This window comes from Ornithorhynchus anatinus, chromosome 12 (genome assembly GCF_004115215.2).
Source record: "Ornithorhynchus anatinus isolate Pmale09 chromosome 12, mOrnAna1.pri.v4, whole genome shotgun sequence".
In the NCBI taxonomy this organism is placed as follows: Eukaryota; Metazoa; Chordata; class Mammalia; order Monotremata; family Ornithorhynchidae; genus Ornithorhynchus; species Ornithorhynchus anatinus.
Genome location: NC_041739.1, coordinates 3,798,778 through 3,824,055, shown reverse-complemented (window position 1 = coordinate 3,824,055; position 25,278 = coordinate 3,798,778). Strand labels below are relative to the sequence as shown.

Below are 25,278 nucleotides of genomic sequence, written 5' to 3'. Positions count from 1 at the left end.
GTCTTTTTCTCAAGGTGTATGCGGTGACACTGTAAACTGGAGAGAGTGAAGAGAAACTACTCCCTGGATTTTCTTCCCGTGATCCAAAGCTGCTGGTAGGAGCTCGGGGGCAGATTGGAGAAGCGGCTAATTGTGAGTGTATTCAAAGAGAAAAAAAAACATTGTTTTTCCTATTTTCAACGTGACGGTGGAATGCGGTTCCACCTTGATCTTGCTCCAACGCTGCAGTCGAGAACAACTTAAGGCATTCGAGTGTAAAGATTTCTGACGTTCAGGGTGAGGGCACAGGGCATTGTCTGAACGTTTCCTCCTCAGCTGGTGACACGGGGCCTCCGTAACAAGGTCAAGGCTAAAGATCTTTTCGATGCCTTACGTGGGATGGAAGAGAGATGGGTTAGGTGGTCTTTGCGCACTCATGTTTGGTGCTGGCCAGCTTGGTATGGGCAGTGGTAATCCAACCGGAGATTAGGACACTACCACACGAGAGGGTTCTAACCAGGGTTTGAAATTTATTTGACACTCTGTAAAGGGTGTAGTGTGAACTCATTGCGATGAGAGGTCTTTACGTGTTTTTGGCGAGTCCAGTTCCGCTGGTGGGCCTGGTGGGGTAAATATTCAGACTTCCATTAGAAACGTTAACTGCGACTGGAAAGAAGAAAGGAATCATTCTTACAATTTCAGAAGGCCCCAATCTCCCAGAGGATGATGCGATATGGAAAGCTTGGAGATTCTGGGAAATCGCATATTCCAAAATCCTCTGGGAGATTGGAATCTTCTGGAAGGAGGTGACTGCCCAGTGGGAAGGTAGATGGGCCGCTCCGTAAGCAGGCTGAGAAGTGAAGAAGGCTGACTGTCTTCCTTGCTGCTCAATTTTGCTGTTCTGAGTACTTCGATCCACGAACGTGTACTCGGTGCCAAGAAATTTTCGTTCACCGCGGAGATGTAATAATCCAGATTTACCTTTCCTAGTACATGCTCTTCCTGTAGTAATTCGAAATTTCTGTGTCTATTCTATTTTGGGGGCGGGGGGGGGGGCAGAGGGGGGATCGTTCTGAGAATGCCAGGAGCAACCAACCATTAATTTTGTCCCATCAACCATCAAACCCAAGTGGCCTACTATTACAATACCCCACTTTGTTATAAGCTAAGATTTTTAGGTCAACGAATTGCAATAAAAGAGAACTGTTGAAGCCAGAAATGAGCAGGTTCTAGGGGTGATGGTCTTCAAATTTCAGAGTGCAGTCAGAATATCATGTGGAGAGCCAACTTTATTAGAAATCTTCAGGGTGGTGCCCAGAAGAGACCACCATTCGATGCTGTGAATAGACTTTTGGAAGTCATCTGTCTTTACATGGGAAATTAATTTTAATGCAATGAGTATACTATTTATGCATGTTTATTTTATATACATATTTATTATTTTCTCATAATTCTCAGTGGGTTTCTCTGGTAGCGATTGTGAACAGTATAGATTCTTTTTGGAGGTTTTTTGTTGTTGTTGTTTTTCCCCTGTGAAATACATATTAATGACACCTAAAGATTGTCACCTATGGAGAAAGGCCTGGAAGTTTCAGCTCTCATAGACCCAAAAAAAAAAAAAAAAAATACCTAATCGGGAAATTAAATGAGATTCCTCAGCTGAGAGACTGTCACTAACACTAGACTCCAAAAGAATAAATTTAAATCTTATTGATCTTTCCAGACCCACATATACCTACAGGGTCAAGTGTATTTCTACATTTTCAGTAATTATCTTCATCATGCGAAGTATTCTGCATCTGATAAAAACACTCTTTTTTTACCGAGTACTCAAAAGCATAATGTATAATATCAAGTAAAATTTTCTGAAAACCCATCAAGTGTGATTTTTTTTTTTTTTTTTGCAATCATCCAGAGAATGAACACAATTAGAATTCTGTCAGTTTATACTGGCAATTCTGAAGATTTTCTGTTTCATTCATAGAATAATAATGGTGTTTTCCTTTGGTTAATTTAGAATCTTTTCATTCTCCCATGTATTTACCAGTGGCTAAATGTGAAAGGATATGCCTCGGAGAGGTGGGATTATTTTCTTCAGATTCTTTCTTTTTTTATCTTGTTACCCCCTCTCATTGTCTAATTACAAATTACATTTCCCCCATGTAGGTGAAGCATAGAATTGATGCAAAGCCAAGTTAGCACTCAAGAGGCAGTTACAAAATCCCACTAATATTAATGGAAATTTCTCTCCTCCACTAGAATCTTTTCAACATTTATGGTCCTACATATTAAATACCCTATATGTGCTTCTTAGGGAAGCAGCGTGGCTCATTGGAAAGAGCCCGGGCTTGGGAATCAGAGGTCATGAGTTCGAATCCCAGCTCTGCCACTTGTCAGCTGTGTGACTGTGGGCAAGTCACTTCACTTCTCTGTGCCTCAGTTTCCCTCATTGTAAAATGGGGATGAAGACTGTGAGCCTCATGTGGGACAACTTGATTACTCTGTATCTACCCTAGTGCTTAGAACAGTGCTCTGCACATAATAATCACTTAAATGCCAACATTATCATTTATCATTGCTATTGTTCTTGTCTGTCCATCTTTCCCGATTAGACTATAAGCCCATCAAAGGGCAGGGACCGTCTCTATCGGTTACCGATTTGTACATTCCAAGCGCTTAGTACAGTGGTCTGCACATTAAACTCTCAAATACTATTGAATGAATTATTATTATTAGAGTTAGAAGAGCATTCATTCCATCTTATTGAGCGCTCACTGTGTGCAAAGCACTGTACTGAGCATTATATTTGTTTAACGTTTACTCCTTGTCAAATATTAATTCATTCAGTAGTATTTATTGAGCACTTACTATGTGCAGAGCACTGTACTAAGTGCTTGGAAGGTATAATTTGGCAACAGATTGAGACAATCCTTAGCCAGTGACGGGCTCAGAGTCTAATTGCACTAAGCACTGGGGTAGATTCCATATGGGTAGGACACGAGTTCCTGTTCTACGTGGGAATCACCTTCTAAGCAGATATTCGATCCCCATTTTACAAACAAGGGAACCGAGGTTCAGGGAAGCGCAGTGACTTGGCCAAAGTCCTACAGTAGGTAAGTGGGAGAAGTAGCGTGACTTAAATGAACAGAGTACGTGCCCGGGAGCCAGAAGGGCCTGGTTTCTAGTCCTCGATCCGCTACCTTTCTGCCGTGGGAACTAGGACGAGTCGCTTAACGTCTCTGGCCCTCAGTAACTCGTCTGTAAAATGGGGATTAAGAGTATGAGCCCCATGTGGGACAGAGACTGTGTCCAACCTGATTTGCTTGTATCTATCCCAGGGTTTAGAACAGTGCTTGGCACATAGCACTTTAGAACTGTTGTAGTTGTCATTGTTATGATTATTATTATTGAATTTCCCAGACTCCGAGGCCTGCCTGTGCTCTCTCCAGTTTGCAAAACTGCTTGCCAATGTAATATTTGCATAATTATCCTAAACCCCACCTTGCAAAAGTTACATTGAGAAAGGCAGGTACCTCCTGGACAATGGCGAAACATCTCCTCTTGTGAAAGAGAAATCATTTTAATGTCATAGGGTGGCTCTCTTTTAGTGTTTGGATGTCAGTATCGATTAGTGGCATTTATTGAGCACTGTACTAGACGCTTGGGAGAGGAAGGTACAGTGGAGTTGGTAGACACATGCCCTGTCCTCAAGGAGATTACTGCATCAGGTCAGATGTATTTCTCCCTAGTTCACAGTCTCCTTAAGGGGATTCAGAAAGAAGTGTCAGCAGTATTTTCCGTTGCAGGAAGCTGGTTGGCAAGCTTGAGAGTATAGTCCACAAGATTCTCCGGAAAAAAGTGTGAGTGTTGCAGTTAATAGTAATTAATAATAATAATGTTGGTATTTAAGCGCTTACTTTGTGCAGAGCACTGTTTTAAGCGCTGGGGTAGACACAAGGGATCAGGTTGTCCCACGTGAGGCTCACAATCTTAATCCCCATTTTCCAGATGAGGGAACTGAGACACAGAGAAATGAAGTGACTTGCCCACAGTCACACAGCTGACAAGTGGCAGAGCCGGGATTCAAACTCATGGCCTCTGACTTCAAAGCCAGTGCTCTTTCCCCTGAGCCACTAAGCACTTACCCTGTGCCAAGCAGCATGCTAAACCCTGGAGTAGACAGATGATTCTCATATGGAACACCGCCTCGGTCTCACTTGGGCAGGGAACGTGTCTGCCATTTTATTATATTTTACTCCTCCAAAAGTTTAGTACGGTGGTTTGTACAGAGTGCTCAATAAATATGATTGCTTGGCTCATAATCTGAGGGAAGGAGAACAGTTGGTTGGTTGATGTTGGTATTTGTTAAGCGCTTACTATGTGCAGAGCACTGTTGTAAGCGCTGCGGTAGATACAGGGTAATCAGGTTGTCACACGTGGGGCTCACAGTTAATCCCCATTTTACAGATGAGGGAACTGAAGCCCAGAGAAGTGAAGTGACTTGCCCACAGTCACACAGCCGACAAGTGGCAGAGCCAGGATTAGAACCTATGACCTCTGACTCTTAGACCCAGGCTCTTTCCACTGAGCCACCCGTTTATATATGAGGAAAACGAGGCACAGAATCTTTAGGGGCTGACCCAAACTCACCACCTAGGCATATTCTCGCAATTTTGAGTGCATACAGCATCATGATTTCAACCGACTGTAGAGAAATGCAATCTGTTATTTGAAATCTGTAAATGGGATATGACTACAGCATATCCAATAAAGCAAGGCTTACTTTACCAGAACAAATGGTTCGTTTCAGTCACTAGCATGTGAATGCTATGACAACACGCTTTAATATGCCTGGCGCACTTTTGTGTTACTGAAAGCGACGTCCATTACATCTTCTTCCCCGCGAAGGAAAAAACTAAAAAAAGTGATCCACTTTCAGCCGCTAAATTTTAGCATCAGCACAAAACTGCCAAGATACCGGAATGGGCCGAGTTGAAATCTGATCATTTCTTTTGTCAGAGAAACACGGTCTTTACTCATGAGTCACTGTTAAATGTAAGTGTAAGGTGGGGGGGGAAACGAAAATACATTATGAGGTGTGGTTTTTTTTTTTTTGTCAATTTGTATAATTTTTCAGTTAAGCAGTCATAAATCAAGGAATATTGTATTTTTTGAGGCTCATTAAAGAGACATTATACATCAGAATAGTGAAGCAGTCAGCATAATCAAATGATGAATGCCTATAACTATCTGTATGTAAATGATGTGAGACAGATTTGCGAGAGTTACAGAAGGAGAATAACAATCTATCTGACAGTTCCCTGAAGGTGCTATTGGTATATGCCGGGGACAGATGTTAAATGTAGACCTCTTCAGCAGCAAGCACTTATTAGCACTCACTGGAAAATGGCAATATAGAATGAGATAAATAGCAGATAACAGCATTTGAAGTGAATTTGTTCTCCGTGAGGCATGATACTGTATTTTGAAGTGATTTTTAAAAATGGACACAGGCCGGATTCGTCACTAGTCAAAATGGCATTCATTAAGTTCTTGCTGTGTTCGGACCGCCGGGATGAATCCGGGTTTATCCGATCGGAGCTGCGTCCCCGTCTAGGTCATCTCCTATTAAAGAGGAGGCAGCCGAGGTGCAGAGAGGTTAAATGACTTTCCCGAGGTCATTCGGCCGGTGGGTCTAAGAGCTGGCTCTTGAACCCAGGGCTCCTGACACCAGGTTTTGTGTTCTCTCGGCTGGTCCACACTGCCTAATCATTCATTCATTCATTCATTCATTTATTCGTGTGTATTGAGCGCTTAGTGAGTGCAGAGCGCTGTACTAAGCGCTTGGAATGTACAGTACAGCAACAGAGAGACCAAAAAATGTGGTTAATTGAGTACTTAAAGTGTTAATTTAATCATTTCCTCACTCTCCCCACAAAGTGTGCTTTCTACACACTTGCCCACTGTGTGACCTTGGACAAGTCACTTTACTTCGTGGCTCAGTGGAAAGAGCCTGGGCTTTGGAGTCAGAGGTCATGTGTTCGACTCCCGGATCTGCCACTTGGCAGCTGTGTGACTGTGGACCAGTCACTTCACTTCTCTGGGCCTCAGTTCCCTCATCTGTAAAATGGGGATGAAGACTGTGAGCCCCACATGGGACAACCCGATTCCCCTGTATCTATCCCAGTGCTTAGAACAGTGCTCTGCACATAGTAAGCGCTTAACAAATACCAACATTATTATTACTTCTCGGGGCCTCAGTTACCTCATCTGTCTAATGGGGATTGAGACTGTCAGCCCCAAGTGGGACAGGGACTGTAACCGACCCAATCTGCTTGTATCCACTCCAGTGCTTAGCACAGTGCCCGGCACACAGTAAGTGCTTAATAAATACCACTTATCATTATAGTTATGTACACTGGTGATGGCTGTGGTGGCTTCTGGGGTCACATTTACTATTCTTGTCTGTCCGTCTCCCCCGATTAGACTGTGCACCGGTCAAAGGGCAGGGACTGTCTCTGTTACCGATTTGTACATTCCAAGCGCTTAGTACAGTGCTCTGCACCTAGTAAGCGCTCAATAAATACTATTGAATGAATGAATTTGGGGATCTAGATAACTGTTCTCCCTCCTACTCAGACTGTGAGCCCCATGTAGGATAGGGACTGTGTTTGACCTAATTAATTTGTAGCTACCCTAATGCTTAGAACAGTGCTCGACACACAGTTGTTGTGGGATAATAATAATAATAATAATGCTACAAGTAGGTTCTTGCTCCTACTTAGACTGTGAGCCCCCTTTGGCCCGGGGACCGTGTCTGATCCGATTAACTTTTATCTACCCCAGAGCTTAGAACGGTGCCCGGCGCGTAATAATAATAGTGATATTTGTTAAGCACTTACTCTGTGCCAAGCTCTGTTTTAAACGCTGGCGTAGATACAAGGTAATCAGGCTGTCCCTCGTGGGGATCACAGTCTTAATCTCATTTGATGGATGAGGTAACTGAGGTACGGAGACGTTTAGTGACTTGCCCAAGGTCATGCAGCAGACAAGTGGTAGAGTAAACTTCTCACTCTAGGCTTCAAGGCTGTCCACCTTGCCCCCTCCTACCTCTCCTCCCTTCTCTCTTTCCACCGCCCACCCCGCAGGCTCCGCTCCTCCGCCGCCCACCTCCTCTCGGTCCCCCGTTCTCGCCTAGCCCGCCGTCGACCCCCGGGCCGCGTCCTCCCGCGGTCCCGGAACGCCCTCCCACCTCACCTCCGCCTTACTCATTCTCTTCCCCTCTTCAAAACCCTACTGAGAGCTCACCTCCTCCGAGAGGCATTCCCAGACTGAGCTCCCTCTTTTCCTCTGCTCCCTCTGCTCCCCCTTTTACCCCCCCTTCACCTCCCCTCAGCTAAGCGCTCTTCTCCCCCGTTTCCCTCTGCTCCTCCCCCTCTCCCGTCCCATCCCCTCAGCACTGTACTCATCCGCTCAACTGTATATATCTTCATTACCCTATTTATTTTGTTAATAAGGTGTTCGTCCCCTTGATTCTATTTATTGCTCTTGTTCTTGTCTGTCTTTCTCCCCCGAATAGACTGTAAGCCCGTCAAAGGGCAGGGACTGTCTCTATCTGTTATGGATTTGTCCCTTCCAAGCACTTAATACAGTGCTCTGCACATAGTAAGCACTCAATAAATACTATTGAATGAATGAAAGTGGTCGAGCTGGGATTAGAATCCATGTCCTCTGACTCCCAATCCCATGTTTTTGCCATTAGGCCATGCTGGTTCTCAAGCAAACACTTAAAACGTACCATAAAAAGAAACCACAAAAAAACCCCAAAGTCATCAGCACCTGGGAAGATGGCGTCCCGGGGGCCGTGCAGTAGCCTGACCGGATGCCAAGGGCACGGATCGATTTCCGGCTCCGTGCCGTTCCCTGATATTCCCACTCTTCCGAGTGCCGCCTCCCTGCCCCTCTTTCCTTCCTCCTGCTGCCCCATCGCCTCGATTGGCAGGTTGAGCTGCTGTCCCTCGGACACTCTCTTGCAGACGCCCGGACCCAGGGGGCTAGTGGGTCAGGAGGACCTGGGTTCTAATCCTGGATCTGCCACACGTCTGCGGTGTGACCTGGGTAACTCCCTTAACTTCTCTGCACCTCAGTTACCTCATCTGCAAGATGGGGATTAAGATTGTGAGCCCCTTGTGGGACTCAGAGTCCAAGTTGATTAACCTCTATCTACTCCAGCGCTCGGAACGGTGATTGGCACATCGTAAGCGCTTAACGAGTACCATTATTATTGGATCCACGGCCTGGTTCCCCTTACCTCCTCAAATCCCCGTCAAGTGCTCTGACTTGCCCTCCGTCTATCTCCTCAGACATGAAGGGATTTGCCCGTGGTCACACGGCAGGCAGGTGCTGGAGCAGGATTAGAACCCAGGTCCTCTGACTCCCAGGCCCCTGCTCTTTCCACGGGCCCACGTTGCATCCGCAATACTCATCTCTCAATTCAAGTGTTAGGGACCTTCAGAGTCACTCAGATGTTCAGACCCTTATCAACCGTTTTTGAACACTACATCAAAGTAGTGTTGATTTTTTTTTGTCCCACAGAATGGATAGATTTTTTTCTTTTTCCCCTACAGTACTATCCAGTGTTAGATGTCTTTACTTTTCGATTTTCCCGGAATGCTTTCTCTATTATCCTAGATCTTATGCGTTTGGACTCCACCCACCCTAGCCCGTAGACTTTTTTTTTTTCCTATCTCAAAAGTTTTTCAGTCAGGGTAATTTTTCCCATAAATCAATTTCTGTCATTTGAGACACAACATTACATTATTCAAGGTTCGGTGTGTCTAAGCCACCTTCATTCCTTATAGGGGTCATAAATACTCGAGTAAATAAGGAAACATTTTCATTTCAGTCTGTAATGTTTACATAATCAAGACATCGGACATAAAAAAAAAAAAAGAGATTACACTTACAAATAACTCTAACACACATTCTAGCGAGATAGTACCGCCTTCCCTCCACTGCAAATGTGAAGCACCGTGTAACTGATTAATATAACCGTATGCGGCCTTAACGAATGCACTTATTCTATTTCACTCAAGATTATAGGTTTGGAATAATGAAATTGGATTTTATTAAGAATTGAAGTGTGTAAATAGAACGTTGAAATGAATTCCATAAAATGGTGTCCCGCTGAGGACTGTAAGTCATTGCCTAGAGTTTTAATTCGATTGCTGGGACGAGACATTGGATGAGATTTTTTTGGATCGAAAGTCCTTTAAACAGGAAATATATATATATTTAAATGAGCTGAAGAAATGCTAATGGCCCAGCTATTTAACTTTTAGGGCAAAAATAGGCATTGTACATGTAAAGTTAAAATTAATAAGATTGGGGGTGCAGACATTTTCTTGCCCCCTCCCTTATCATCATATGACACCAGCTTTAAAGGCTGATGTACAGAGTGTGAACCGAAGAGGAATATTCAAGTTGAGATAAGACTCTAAATCCTTTTATTAACTTTTCTCTTACAGCTTTCCACATTTTGTTTATTCAGGAGAAATTGTTTGAGAGTTTTCAGATTAGAGGGAGCCAAGTGATCTGGGAAAGGCCAGTGGAAATCAAGAGCCTCTGAGAGTGACACATTTTAAATTCATCTCAATCACTAGACTCTAAACTCCTCTCTAGATCGTAAGCTCGATTTGGGCGGGGAATGTGTCTATTGTTGCACTGTACTCTCCCGAGTGCCTAGTACAGCGCTCTGTGCGTAGTAAGTGCTCGACGTATATGATCGAATGAGTGAATTAAGCATCTACTAGGTACAGGCACTGAACTAGGCACTTGGAAGAGGATAGGACAATAAAATATGATCCTTATCCTCAAGGAGCTTGCAGTCAAGTGCGGGAGACAAAAAGTGTTCAAAGGGAGAGTGAAAACTGCATGTACGACTGTGTCATGAGAAGTAACGAATGCATAAGTACGAAGATGATGCAGCAACGTTGAGAAGGGAGAAGGGTCAGCCATTTAGAGGACAAAAATCAACTAAGCTCACATTGAACTTTACAACTCAGTGAGTCGGTTGCTAATGCATTCCTTTTTATGCAGCATTTTTATTTTTCCCAAACTCGTGGAAATACGTGATCTCATTTCTCCTCACACTACGCACGGTGAGGTGGGAATAACAACCACGATAACTGTGGTTTTGTCAGGTGCCAATTTACAGATGAAGAAACCGAAGCCCAGAAAGGTTAAGTGAATCGCCCGAGGTCACCACCCAGCAGGGCAGAGCTTGAATCCAGTGATCCCTAGCCGCTCTCCATTCTTCCACGTTGTCTTTTTAGGTGATTCTGCAGACGGTGGTTGTTTGGTTTGTTTTTTGTTTGTTTTTATGATATTTATTGAGCATTTATTATGTACCGGTCACTGTAATAAGTGCTGGGGTAGACACAAGATAATCAGGTTGGACACAGTCCATGTCCCACATGGGGTTCACACTTTTCATCCTCATTTTACAGATGAAGAAACTGAGTCACAGAGTCGTGACGTGTCCTGCTCAGTGTTCCAGTAAAACCCGATGGAGGAAAAAGTCCCTCAGACAAGCGACCTTACAAACTTCCTGATTTCCAGGGAAGGAAATAGTGAAAGGCCTAGGTATCCTGACCTGTTCCTCCTCCATGGCGATGAATATATCGAGTATCACTGAGTTGACTTTTCAGATTCCCAACCAAGAGAAGTGCAGAGAGGGGACCTGGGGCAAGATGGCGGAGCGCTTCGTAGCCGACCGTGAGGAGGCCCGGGAGAGCCGGTCGAGGGGTTTGGGGAGAGGAGAAATGCGGGTTCTTCGAAGCTTCGGCAAAGTGGTATATAGATTGGAGGGAGGTGAGATTGGGTGACCAGCGAGAAAGTATAAAAGTGAACCGGTCTCCCCCTGCTAAGCAACTTGTGGGCAGGATCGTGTCTATTGCACTGTACCCTCCCGAATGCTTAGTGCAGTGCTCTGCACACAGGAAGCCCTCAGTAAATACCATCGTTTGATATGTCTAAAAGTGCTACGGGGGAGGGCATGGTGGAAATGTGATATAGAATTAAGTTCATTCAGTGAAACTTATTTATTGAGTGTTTACTGTGTGCAGGGCACTTTAGGTGGAAGAATTCAGTACAACAATAAGCAGACACATTCTTTGAGCACAAGGCATTTACAGTCTAGAACGGAGGAGAAAGACATCAACACAAAGAAATGTCAGATACGGACAAGAGTGCTTTGGGGGCTAGGAGGGGATTAAAGGGAATAAGTCGGGTGACGCAGAAGGGAGTGGGAGAAGAGTGCTGATGCTAGAATCAGGAAATTAGAAATGAGTTTGCAAAGGCCTCCTGGATAATAATAGGAATGATAATAATGATGGTATCTGTTAGGCGCTTAATATGTGCCAAGCACTGTTCTAAGCACTGGGGAAAATACAAGGTATTTTGGATGAGATATGATAACAGAAGGTCTGTGAAGGTGGGAGAGCTGTCGTTTGATGTGCCATGGTTGAACCTTAGAAATACACCGACACTTGAATATCTTCATTTTTTCTTTTATTTCTCATCGCTGTTATAGCCAAGACTCTAGTCTGTAAACCCGTTTGGATTTTTTTCATGGTATTGCAGCGCTTACTGTGTTTGATGCATCATACTAAACGCTAGGGTAGATACAAGTTAATCAGGTTGGACACTGTCCCTGTCCCACCCTGGGGCTTACCGTCTTAATACCCATTTTACCAATGAGGGAATTGAGGCACAGAGAGGCTAAGTGACTTCCTCAAGGTCAAACAGCAGACAGGTGACAGAGCCGGGATTAGAACCCAGGTTGTGAGTAGGGACAGTATCTACCAACTCTGTACTGTACTCTCTGAGCACTTATTACAAAACTTTGAATAGCAAAGTGCTCTCTCTCTCTCTCTCTCTCTCTCTCAATATATACATAATATATATGTATACATATGATTGGTAATCTCATCTTTTCCCTCCTTTCCCATTTTTAAATATCCAAGGTAATTTTAGCTTGCCAAAGCCAACCCTGATATCTCCACAATCTAATCCCACCCTGAGAAGCAGCGCGGCCTAGTGGAAAGAGCGTGGACCGGGGAGTCGGAGGACTCGGGTTCTAATGTTGGCTCCGCCACTCGTCTGCTGTGTGACCTTGGGCAAGCGACTTTGAGCAAGTCACTTCATTTCTCTGTGCCTCCGTTATCTCATCTGTAAAATGGGGATTAAGACTGTGAGCCCCACGTGGGACAACCTGACTGCCTGGTATCCATCCCGCAGCTTAGAACAGCGCTGGGCACATAGTAAGTGCTTAACAAATAGCATTGTTGTTGTTGTTGTTATCCTCGGTGTCTCAATTACCTCTTCCATAAAATGGAGATGAAGACCGTGAGCCCCATGTGGGACAGGGACCGTTCCCAACCTGGTTATTTTGTATGCACCTCAGTCCTTAGGACAGTGCCTGATACACAGTAAGCGCTTCACGAGTACCACAGTTCTTCTTGTTAGAAATCCTTCCAGTGAGGAATTTCACCATCAGAAAGGTGACCAGATGCCGGGATTTCTCGCTCAAGGAGTTTTCTAACTTTCGGGGAGTAAGAGCAGTGTGGCTCAGAGGAAGGAGCCCGGGCTTGGGAGTCAGAGGCCATGGGTTCGAATCCCTACTCTGCCACTTGTCAGCTGTGGGACTGTGGGCAAGTCACTTCACTTCTCTGGGCCTCAGTTACCTCATCTGGGAAATGGGGATGAAGACTGGGAGCCTCACGTGGGACAACCTGATTACCCTGTATCTCCCCCAGCGTTTAAAACAGTGCTCTGCACATTGTAAGCGCTTAACAAATACCAACATTATTATTATAGTTATTATTGAGAGCGGCTTGCTTTCGACAGCTGCCTTTGTAGAAAGACAGAAAGGACTTTTCGTGGCAGGAGCAGTTTTCCTGAAACGACATGGAAGAGGAAGCCACTGGCTTTAAGGATCCGACAATCTTTCTTTTTTCCTTTGGTTTTCCTTCCCTCGAGCTCCACCAGCAGGAGAACTGCAAGGGTTTGCTTGCCTTGTGCTTCTATTGTACTTGACATAATGCTCAGTGCAGCGCTTTTCACTCCGTTGCTAAGTCAATCAATAGTATTTATTGAGCACTTACTATGTGCAGAGCACTGGGAGAGTCCAATATAACTGAATTAGTGGGCATTTTCCCTGCCCTTAACGAGATTCCATTCTAGAGATCCATTTACAGTCTAGATGCCCTTTTATTCTCTTTGAATGTGCTTGGAGTTTTTCAAAAGCTACAAATCAGACATAATCCACAAACCACTGAAAATTTGAATATGTTGATATATTTAGATTTTTTTTTTCTAAAAAGGAAGTGTTAATAAATTGAGTTGCAAACCTTGCATCCAGCTCTATAAACATTCTTTCTACGAAATTATGTATTCTAATGTGGTCTCGGGGAGAGCAGTATATTAAGTCAATTACTTGCCACATTTACATGATTGATCTTTTTAAATTTGGGGTTTTTTTAGTTTATTAATAAGTGTCAAAAATGTATATGGAAAACACACTGTTTGTCAAAATATGATTTAAACATTTGTAACTACATAGGCTAGAGAATAGTCAGCAAGAAATACAGGTTAAATAGTATTTCTAATGGTGTGGAATGCATTACAAGTTATTCAGATGATTCTAGCTGAAGGTGTTAGGTTGCAATACTGGCATATTTATACACATTTATAAATAATGCACATAAATATCCATGTATAAAACTCAGACAATTTAGTGATATAAATAGAACTTGCAAATTAGCAATTTTATTTGCTCTACAATTGTGAAGTATTCTTCTCTGGAGATCTTTAAAAGTTGGATATATACTTTCGTGCGTTTGAGGCTATAGAGCGGGGAATTGTCTCCTGCAGTCTTTTTTTTTTTTTTTTCAAGTTATTTAAGTGCTTGCTATTTTGTGCCAAGCATTGTACTAAGCTCTGGGGTAAGTACAAGTTAATCAAGTTGTACACAATCCCTGTCCCACTTGGGGCTCCCAGTCTTCATCTCCATTTTACAGCTAAGGTAACCGAGGCCCAGAGAAGTGAAGTGACTTACCCAAGGTCACAGAGTAGATGTGTGGCTGAGCTGGGATTAGAACCCAGGTCCTTCTGACTCCCAATGCTAAGCTTTACCCACTAGACCACGCTTATTCTCTGACGTATTTGACCTACCTATTTATTGAATTACTCTTGAAACAGATGTAAAGAGCGGATGCAAAATCACTCCAGAAAGAGTATTTATCGAACACCTTTCATGTGCAGTTCTAAGCACTTTTGAGACCACAGTAGAGTTAGCAATAATAGTAATTATGATATTTAAGCACTTATTATATGCCAAGCACTGTTCTAAGCACTGGGGTAGATAGAAGGTAATCAGGTGGGGACTCAGTCTTCATCCCCATTTTATAGATGAGGTCACTGAGGCACGGAGAAGTGAAATGGCTTGCCCAAGGTCACCCAGCTGACGAGTGGCGGAGCCGGGATTAGAATCCAGGTCCGCCGACTCCCGGGCCTCTGCTTCTTCCTTTAAGTCACTAGGCATGATCTTCAAATTCAAGGAGCTTGCAATCTAGAGGGGTTGACCGACAATAAAGTAATTTAGAACTAGGAGCAAGTGAGAGAATAGGGTCATAAACGAGATAAATTTCCACCACCTAAATATTTCAGACCGTGCCAAAAACGATCCTTCCCTGTCCCAAATTAACTTCCTTCTCCAAGAGGCCTTCCCGATTTAAGCCCTTTTTCTCCTTACTCCCTATGACCTCCAAAATGCTTATGCGTTTAACTCTACACCCTTTCATCCTTGATATTCAGTCATCCTCTATCCCGCAGCACTTAGGTTCTTAGCTGTAATTTATATTAATGTCACTTTCCATCTCTAGACTGTAAGCAAACAGCAGGCAGGGACTGCGTCTCTCAATTCTTTCGTATTGTATTCTCCCGATCACTTAGTACGTTGCTCTGCACACAGTAAGCACTTTATAAGAATAATGATGGTATTTGTTAAGCGTTTACTATGTGCAAAGCGCCGTTCTAAGCGCTGGGGGTTACAAGGTGATCAGGTTGTCCCACGTGGGGCTCACAGTCTTCATCCCCATTTTCCAGATGAGGGAACTGAGGCACCGAGAAGTGAAGTGACTTGCCCCAAGTCACACAGCTGACGAGGGGCGGAGCTGGTATTCGAACCCATGACCTCTGATTCCCGAGCCCGGGCTCTTTCCACTGAGCCAAGCTGCTACATGCCACTGCTTGATCGATTCCCTGTCGATGACTCGCAAGGTTTTTAGGAACACTGGAAACCTGGAACAGCGTTCCTAATAAACAGAACACACTAGCAAGAAGTAAATATCGGTCATTACGTTGTGACAAATTCCTAAAGTGTCTACAAATGTTCTGCTGCCTCTGGGGAGGAGACAAGTCGTCGTTATTGATGGATCGTAAATCTCAGCATCTCCATTTTCCTCACTGAAAAGAGCCAGCTTTTTCTCTCTCCACTGCAAACCTCAGAACCCTTGAGAGGTAAATTTCTGTGTGTAGGCGGGATTTCAGCCGTTTCTCTTCTATCATCAACATTTGCATCCAAACACAGTGTTGCTTCTGTGCTGCATTAAGGGAAACCACTTCTATTATGAACAGTGTAAAGACCCTACACAAAATCGTTTTGGGGCCCAGATTGAAGACCGTATGATGGTTAAGGGCGGGGAACGTGCCTGCTATTTCTGTTCTGTCATCCCTCCCAAGTGTCTAGTACAATCCTATGCACATAGGAGGCGCTCAATAAATACCATCGTGTGATTGAATTGAGGGTACGTTCCAGCTCAGGTAAGCTCTGCTTGGAAATAAGTTCTAGTTTGCCATTTCTGGTCTCTGCCGTGATTAGAAAACCAGATTTATCGGGAGAAAATTCTCTCTGTCCTGTAATGAGACTATTTCAAGCAGGGGTTTCCAATTATTGATGTGATGGGCCAGTTCCATGATGGACCTTTCTGTGCCCGCCCCAAGAATCTCATAATAAATGGTATTTGTCAACCATTTACTAGGTGTCAAGCACTGTCTAAGCGCTGGGTAGATAAAAGCTAATTAGGTTGGCACATTCCCTGTTCCACATGGGGCTCACAGTCTTCATCCCCATTTTAGAGAAGCAGGGTGGCCCAGTGGAAAGAGCACGGGCTGAGGAGTTAGAGGGCGTGGGTTCGACTCCCGGCTCTGCCACTTGTCAGCTGTGTGACTGTGGGCGAGTCACTTCACTTCTCTGGGCCTCAGTTCCCTCATCTGTAAAATGGGGATGAAGACTGTGAGCCCCATGTGGGACGACCTGATTCCCCTGTGTCTACCCCAGTGCTTAGAACAGTGCTCTGAACATAGTAAGCGCTTAACACATACCAACATTATTATTATTATTATTATTATTATTTTACAGATGAGGGAACTGAGTCATGGAGAAGTTAAGTGAATTGCCCAAGGTCACATGGAAGACGGGTGGCAGAGAGGGGATTAGAACCCAGATCCTTCCGACTCCCAGGTTAGGGGTCTATCCACTAAGAAATGCCGCAGTGTGACTCGGAGAAGCAGCGTGGCTGAATGGAAAGAGCACGGGCTGGAGAGTCAGAAGTTATGGGTTCGAATCCCGGCTCTGCCACTTGTCAGCCGTGTGACCGTGGGCAAGTCACTTCACTTCTCTGTGCCTCAGTTCCCTCATCTGTAAAATGGGGATTAACTGTGAGCCTCACATGGGACAACCTGATGACCCTGTATCTAGCCCAGCGCTTAGAACAGTGCTCTGCACATAGTAAGCGCTTAACGAATACCAACATCATTATTATCATTACTTCTCCGTGTTTAATCCATGTCGGAGTGGTCAAATTGGAAGTGATTGGGAAATCAGGAACGGTGGGGGCCAGTTGGTATTTGTTAAGCGCTGTACTAAACTCTGGCATAGATAGAAATTAATCAGGTGGAACACAGTTAAGGGTGACTGAGAGATTCGTATTATAAAATTCTCTTGTTTAGCGTTCACCTTCAAACACACATCACAGCTAAGGAAATGCGGTAGAGAAGAGGTAGCGTTTATTTATGTTTATTTTTGGTCTTCTACCTGATGATACATAGGCACATATAAATTTTCATGACTGGATTGAACCTAAAAAACATCTGTTCCTGCAATATGTCACTGAATATGCATCAAAAGCCATGTGTCTCATTTGTTCAATTTTCTATTTGGATATTAAAATATACACCTCCTAGCCGATTATAATTGTCAGTCAAGGGAGTGGTTCCATTTTGAAGGTCTAGGCTATTGAAATAACTTGGTAATTAACTGATCTTCTAAAACGTTTAAATGGACAACTAACTTTACCTTTTTCATCACATCTAGCATTTCATACCCGAAGTTGTGATTGTCAGTAGCTTTGACGATTGTCAAGAAAGTTAAGATGCTTTAAGATGAATATTTCTTGGAGTTATATTAATAAGGTGGCATTTCTTGATAGTAACGATTCTAAGAATGATTGAAGTGCTTATTAAGGGCTAAGCACTGGGGTAGATGCACGATGATGATTCGCAGAACAAGAGGGAGAACAGGTGTTGAATCTCCGTTTTGCAGATGAGAGAATGGAAGCCCATAAAAGTCTGCTGTGTGACCTTGGGCAAGCCATTTAACTTCTCAATTACCTCATCTGGAAAATGGGGATTAAGACTGTGACCCCCATGTCGCACAACCTCATTACCTTGTATCTACCCCAGTGTTTAGAACAGTGCTTGCCACAAAGCAAGGGCTTAACAAATACCATAATTACTCACTGTTCTCATTAAACGACTCGCCCAAAGTCACACAGCAGCACATAGCAGAGTCGAGTTTAGGTCTGAGCTCTTCTGACTCCCAGGCCCGTGGTCTTTTCTCTAGGTCACGCTGCTGAAGTCACACATTCCGTGAGGTTGATTTTCTTACCAATAATATGGTATTAATAATAATGATTAAAAAAGAGCATGATAATAATAATATGGAGCACTTATTATGTGCAAAGAACCATAAGCTTGTTCAGAACAGGGAATGTGTCTGTTCAGTGTTATAGCGTACTCTCCCAAGCGTTCAGTACAGTGCTCTGCACCAGGTAAGGGCTCAATAAATTTGATTGAAGGACTGACTGACTGGATCCAAGGCGATCAAGTAGGACACGGTCCCTGTCCCCAAATTGGGAGAGTGTGGAGAACTGATACATAGTAAAAACATAAAAAATACTGTAAAGGATTAAAAAAAAAAAAAGACAGCTCTATTCAGTCCCCATTTTACAGATGAGGAGACTGAGGCACAGAGAATTTAAGGGACTCGCCCTGGGTGATTCAGCAGGAGATTGAAAGAGCCTGGATTAAAACCCAAATCCCCTGACTGGCGGAGCCGTTCTCTTTCCAACAGGTTATGCCGCTTCTCCCATCGGAGGGGGCGGGAAAAGCCGGGACTGCGTTTTTACGAGAACTCTTCTTTATCTTCTCTTGTGTTTTAAAATCATTTTTCACTTGCATTCTTGCCTGGAAGTATGCGAGTGTAAAATCATTTTTAATTAATTGGAAATGTTTCATTACTCTTATTGAAAATGCAACATTCATGAATAAGTGTTAGGAAAAGTATTTAACTTTTACAAATGGAAGCTATATTCATTTTATATTACTGGGAAGGTACATTATAGATTGCAGTGTGCGTACACTGAGTTACTCTCCTAGCGGTTTCCATTTGCTAAAATTTAGTATGCAAAGTTTTCAATCTAATTATTTTTGAAAAACAATTCAGGGATAATTTAGTATGTGCGCTACATTAAAGACTGTCATTTGAGTGGCGGACTAGGAAAATATGAAAGGGGAAGAATTTTCTCTGTATTCGTGTTTTTAAAAAGTGATTAGGGATGTTGGAAAATGATTAGGAAAGGAATCAGCATTAGGGGATATAAACTACTCATTGAATTTTTCAATGAAATGAAACGATAAGGACAAAACCGAAGTCGTGGTAACCTCTGAGTTCAGTCCGTCGTATTTACTGAGCACTTACTGTGTGCAGAGCACTGCGCTACGTGTTTGGGAGAGTATGAGTTGGGAGGCCTGTCCCATCCCTACAGAGGAGTTTACGCTCTAGAGGGGGAGACAGATGTTAAAAGAAATTATGAATATGTATATGGGTTCTGGGGGCTGAAACTGGGATGAATAAAGTGTTCTAATCCAAGATCTAGGGCAGCTGTACTGTCAGCAGCCTGATGGATTTGACTAATAACAGTAATGAAGCAGCGAGGCCTGCTTAATGGAAAGAGCAAGGACCTGGGAGTCGGGGTCATGGGTTCTAATCCCGGCTCCGCCATAATCAGCTGTGGGACTTTGGGCAAGTCACTTCACTTCTCTGGGCCTGTTACCTCACCTGTAAAATGGGGATTAAAAAACAGGTTGGTATTTAAGCGCTGGGGTAGATACGGGGTCATCAGGTTGTCCCACGTGAGGCTCACAGTTCATCCCCATTTTACAGATGAGGTTACCGAGGCACAGAGAAGTGAAGTGATTTGCCCACCGTCACAAAGCTGTGCCACGCTGCTTCTCATTTAGGGTACGAGCCCCACGTGGGACAACCTGATTTCCTTGTCTCTAACCCAGGGCTTAGAACAGTGCTTGGCACATAGTAAGTGCTTAAATACCATCATCATTGTTGCTGTTATTAATGGAGAGAGCACGGGCCAGGGAGTGAGAGGATGTGAGTTCCAATCCCAGTTCCTCCATTTGTCTGCTGTGTGACCTTGGACACGTCACTGAATGTAGCTGTGCCTCAGTTACCTCATCTGCAAAATGGGGATTCAATATCGTTCTCCCTCCTACGTGGACTGTGGACCTTTTGTGGGACCCGATGATATTGGAGAAGCAGCGTGGCTCAGTGGAAAGAGCCCGGGTTTGGGAGTCAGAGGTCATGGGTTCTAATCCCGGCTACACCGCTTGTCATCTGTGTGACTGAGCAAGTCACTTCACTTCTCTGGGCCTCAGTTACCTCATCTGTAAAAACGTGAATTAAGACTGTGAGCCCCACGTGGGACAACCTGATCACCATGTACCCCACCGGCCCTTAGGACAGTGCTTTGCACATAGTAAGCGCTGAACAAATACCATTATTATTATAACTAGTCAAGCATTTAGAATAGTATTTGGCCCATAGTAAGCAGTGAACAAATACTACAAATACCATTATTATTAACAAATAACTCTTGATCTGGACAACTACTGTGACTTGTTTGGCCCTGTCACCAAGAGTCAAAGCATGTCTTTCTTTAATATCATTCAATGGTATTTACTGAGCGCTTCCTGCGGGAAAAGCATTGTAGTAAGCCTTTAATGTTGAATGTAGAAATGACACCCCCTAAAAATTTTATCCATACAATTTTGAGGTTGCCCAACTCCCCAGATAACTTAAAAGTTCAGTACCACAGAGTTGGTAGAAGGGACCTCCGTCCACGAGAAGCTTACAGTCTAGAATAATAATGCTAATGATGAGAATGATATTTAAGTGCTTATTATGCCAGGCACTGTTCTAAGCACTAGGATAGATTACAAGATAAAGAGGTTGGACACAGTCCCTGACCCTTGGAGGGCTCCCCGTCTTAATCCCCATTTTCCAGAGGAGGGAACCGAGGCACAGAGAAGTGAAGTGACTTGCCTGAGGTCACACAGCAAACAGATGGCAGAGTAGAAGGGGAGACAGACCTGCAAATAAATTATAGAGCAAGACATAGAGTATAAGAGTATAGGCAGAAGTGGTTTGGGGCTGTGGGTGGGCTGAGTTGCAGGTACTTAAGGGTTCGCACCCCAGAACGGAGGTATCGGAGAAGCAGCGTGGCTCAGTGGAAAGAGCACGGGCTTTGGAGTCCGAGGTCATGGGTTCGAATGCCGGCTCTGCCACTTGTCAGCTGTGTGACTATGGGCAAGTCACTTAACTTCTCTGTGCCTCAGTTACCTCATATGTAAAATGGGGATGAAGACTGTGAGCCCCACGTGGCACAACCCGATTCCCCTGTGTCTACCCCAGGGCTTAGGACAGTGTTCTGCACATAGTAAGTGCTTAACAAATACCAACATTATTATCACAGAGTTCTGGGTGAATAGAGTGGAAAGATCCTGGATCTGAGAGGCAGAGTTCCTGGCTTCTAATCCTGACTCTGTCACTTGTCTGCTGTGTGACCTTGGCTAAGTCACTCAACTTCTCTGTGCCCCAGTTCCCTCATCTACAAAATGGGGACTCAGTACTTGTTCCCCCTCTTACTTAAAATGAAAAAGAAACCGTTAGCCCAGTGTGGGGCCCGTTATCTTGTTTGTACCCCAGCGCGTGGCAAATGTTAAGCACTTAACAAATATTAGAGTGGGGAAATCAGGGAAGACTTTTTGTAGCAGCTGGGATTTTAGTAGGACTTTGAAGATGGGAACAGTGGTGAAGGTTCAGATATTAAGGGAGAGGGAATTCCAGGCCAGAGGGGGGATCCTGACAAGGGTTTGACAGCAAGACAAGTAAACTGCGGGCAGGGTTGTAGTAGGAGATCAGCAAGGTAAGGTAGAAGGAGGAGAGGTGACCGAGGGCTTTAAAGTCAAGGGAAGGAGCTTCTGTTTGATGCAGAGAAGGATGGACAACCATCAGAAGTTCTGAGGAACAGGAGGATGTGGACTGCACTTTTTTTTTTTTTTAGAAACATAATAATTATGGTATTTATTAAGCACTTAGTATGGTATTTATTAAGCGTTGGGCTAGATACAAGGTAATCAGGTTGTCCCACGTGGGGCTCACATTTTTTCATCCCCATTTTTACAGATGAGGTAACTGAGGCACAGAGAAGTTAAGTGATTTGCCCCAAGGCCACACAGCAGATAACTGAGGCAACAGAGAGAGTAATTCCTGGATAGGGAGCGGCAGGGAGGTCGGCGAGGAGGCCGGAGCCGTAGTCGAAGGTGGATGTGATAAGTGCCTGGTCCAAAAAGGTAGCAGGTTGGATGGAGAGGAACGGGTAGATGCTAGTATGTGAAAAAGGCAGAAACGATGAGATTTGATGACAGACTCTGGGGGAGGAATGAGAGTGGCGATGACGACGTCGAGATTACGGCCTGTGAGACGGGGAGGAGGATGGCGCTGTCTACGGTCGTGGGCGGGTCTCGGGGAAGACGGGGTTTGGGTAGAAAGTTGAGAAATACCATTTTAGACATTGGAAGGTTGAGGGGTTCAGGGGACATCCCGGTAGAGGTGTCGTGAAGGCAGGAAGAAATGTCAGGTTGTAGAGAAGGAGAGAGGTCAGTCGGGGCCGGAGATGTAGAATTGGGAATATCTGCATAGAGAGAGAGGTTAAAGCCACGGGAGCGCATGAGTTATAATAATAATTACGATATTTATTAAGTGCTTACTACGTGCAAGTACCGTTCTGAGCGCTGGAGTAGATACAAGGTAATCAGCTTGTTCCTTGTGGGGCTCACAGTCTTAAGCCCCATTTTAAAGACGAAGTAACTGAGGCATAGAGAAGTGAAGTGGCTTGCCCGAAGGTCACACAGCAAACGAGCGACGGAGCTCTGACTCCCAAGCCCGGGCTCTTTCCATTACACCAAACTGCTCCTCTCAGTTGGTGGGTGTAGATGGAGAATAATAATAGCTAAGAGTAACAATGATTATGGTATTTGTTAAACGCTTAATCCCCATTTTACAGATGAGGTAACTGAGGCACGGAGAAGTCAAGTGACTTGCTCGAGGTCGAATAGAAGGGGACCCAGAACTGAGCCTTTAGGGACTCCCACAAGTAGAGGAGGGGAGGCCGAGGAGGAGACGGCAGAAGAGACCGAGAACGAGCGGCCAGAGAGCTGGAAGGAGAACCGGGAGAGGACGGTGTCGGTGAGGTTGAGGTTAGATAAAGTTTCCCGGAGAAGAGGGTGGTCCTCAGTGCCAAAGACAGGTGACAGATTGAGGAGAATGAGGATGGAGTAGAGGCTATGAAATTTGGCAAGAAGGGAGTTCGTTTGTGAATTTATAGAGGGCAGTTTCCAAGGAGTAAGGGAGGCAAGGGTCGGATTGTGGGGTGGCAAGGAGAGAATTGGAGGAGAGAAAGTGAAAGCAACAAATGTACCAAACCATCAGTGGTATTGACTGTGTGCAGAATACTGTACTAGGGCCTTGGGTAAGCGCAAGACGGTAGAGTCGGTGGACACCTTCCCTGACCACAAAGAGCTCTAGACTGTAAACTCACTGGGCAGGGAACGTGTCTAGGAACTCTGTGTTACCGCACTCTCTGAAATGCACATTACGGTTCATCCTGACCCTCCCGCAACAATTATCCAGTGCAAAACCCGATTTTGAACACCAGAATGCGGGTTCTTCCAGAGGGCAGCTATCAATCGAGGAAGCATTAGGCCCGAGCGACAGATAGCGGAGAGGATTATCGATCGGTCATACTTATCGATCACTTACTCTGGGCAGAGCACTACTAAGCGCTTGTGAGAGTAGAAGATAACATTCCCTGCCCACGATGACCAAACGGTCTAAAAGGGGAGGATAGGGTGGTGTTTTTTTTGCTTTCACTTTAAAATTCCTCCAACAAACCCAACAGTTGGCATTTTATGAAGACAGAACCTAGACATTCCATGAAATATATATATTTTTACCTTATATAAAAAATATAATATTTTTAATGGAGGAGGGAAGAGGAGGGGGGAAATCTACCACAGGAAGATATGAAAAGTTTAGATTTATTTTTTGTGTGTGTGTGTGTGTGTGTGTATTTGCCTTTTAATTTTGGAGACCACCCCCCTTCACCTGAGGCAAACACTTCAACCCTGCAAAACTCAGCCAATTATCCATTTCACTGAAGTGATTTCCACCTGAAAGGGATGGAAATTAAAACATGAAAAGATGAAAAAGAGCACACCTTGGGAATTTCGTGCCAGAATGTGCCTGTATTTAAAGCTCTAGTTTAGTAAATCTGACCGTGAGTCACCATCTGGTGGGAACGGTAAATGAACAAAAAAAAAAGAAAACCCCTCATATTTGTTAAGAATAACGCGTGAGTTGTGGAAAAGGTACATTCACGTTTCATAAAGTTGCGTGTGTCTCATTGGAGCATGAATGGCACATTTCACTGAGTTATTTTTGAGATGAGCATTAGTTGAGTGGCCACATACTTGTCTCTATTTCAATATGGGATTGCTAATGATTATATTCGGCTATGATAAAGCTTTTTAGTACAGTGAAGAAAACGGGCAAAAAAGGTAATTTTCCATCAATCAATCAAATAATCAGTGGCATTCACTGAGTGTTTACCGTGCCCGGAGCACTCTACTAAATGTGTGGGAGAGAACAATACTAAAAAGTTGGCAGACGTGACGTCTGCCCTTTCGTTTCCTGTCTCTAGTACAATCCCTGTCAGTCTTCCCGGCTTCCAAGCCTTATTGAGGGCCCATCTCCTCCAGGAGCCTTCCCTTCCCTGCCTAAGCCCTCATGGCATCTTCTCCCACTCCCTTAGAGCACAAGTCTAGGGGGTTAGAAGGACCTGGGTTCTAATCCCCATTCCACCATTTGTCTGCTCTGTGACCCTGGGCAAGTCATTTAACTTCTCTGTGCCTGATGTCTCAACTCGCAGAGTTGGTTCCAACCTGCAGAGAAGCAGCTGGACTCGGTGGAAAGAGCCGGGGCTTGGGAGTCAGAAGTCAAGGGTTCTAATCCCGGCTCCGCCGCCTGTCAGCTGTGTGACCTTGGGCGAGTCACTTCACTTCTCTGTGCCTCAGTTACCTCGTCTGTAAAATGGGGATGAAGACTGTGAGCCTCATGTGGGACAATCTGATGAGCCTGTATCTACCCCAGCGCTTAGAACAGTGCTCTGCACAAAGGAAACGCTTAACGAGTACCAACATTATTATTATTTTTTTACTTTGTATCTACCCCATTGTTTAGAACAGTGTGTGGTACATAGTGAGCACTTAAATACCCAAAAAACGAAAAAACACAAAAACACATAAAACAGGAAAAGCCTTGCATTTTGGCACCCTTTATTCATCTCTCCTTCAGGCTCACAGTACTTTAGTATATATCTGTAACTTATATTAATGTCTGTCTTCTCCTCTAGACTGTGAGCTCATTGCGGGTAGGGAACGTGTCTACCAACGCTACGATATTGTACTCGCCCAAGCCTTTAGTACAGTGTTCTGCACAAAGTAAGTGCTCAGTAATTAGGGCTGATCTAGAAGTTTGTTGGG

At 44.3% G+C, this 25,278-nt stretch overlaps 1 long non-coding RNA gene across 1 annotated transcript in view; it reads left to right on the top strand.

The window, feature by feature from the left end:
- Positions 1-25,278, top strand: part of LOC120638738 — a 396,554-nt gene that overhangs the window by 1,699 nt on the left and 369,577 nt on the right. Inside the window, exon 2 of the long non-coding RNA XR_005660637.1 lies at positions 15-132. This is a non-coding gene — a long non-coding RNA (uncharacterized LOC120638738). The remainder of the gene's footprint in view (positions 1-14; positions 133-25,278) is intronic.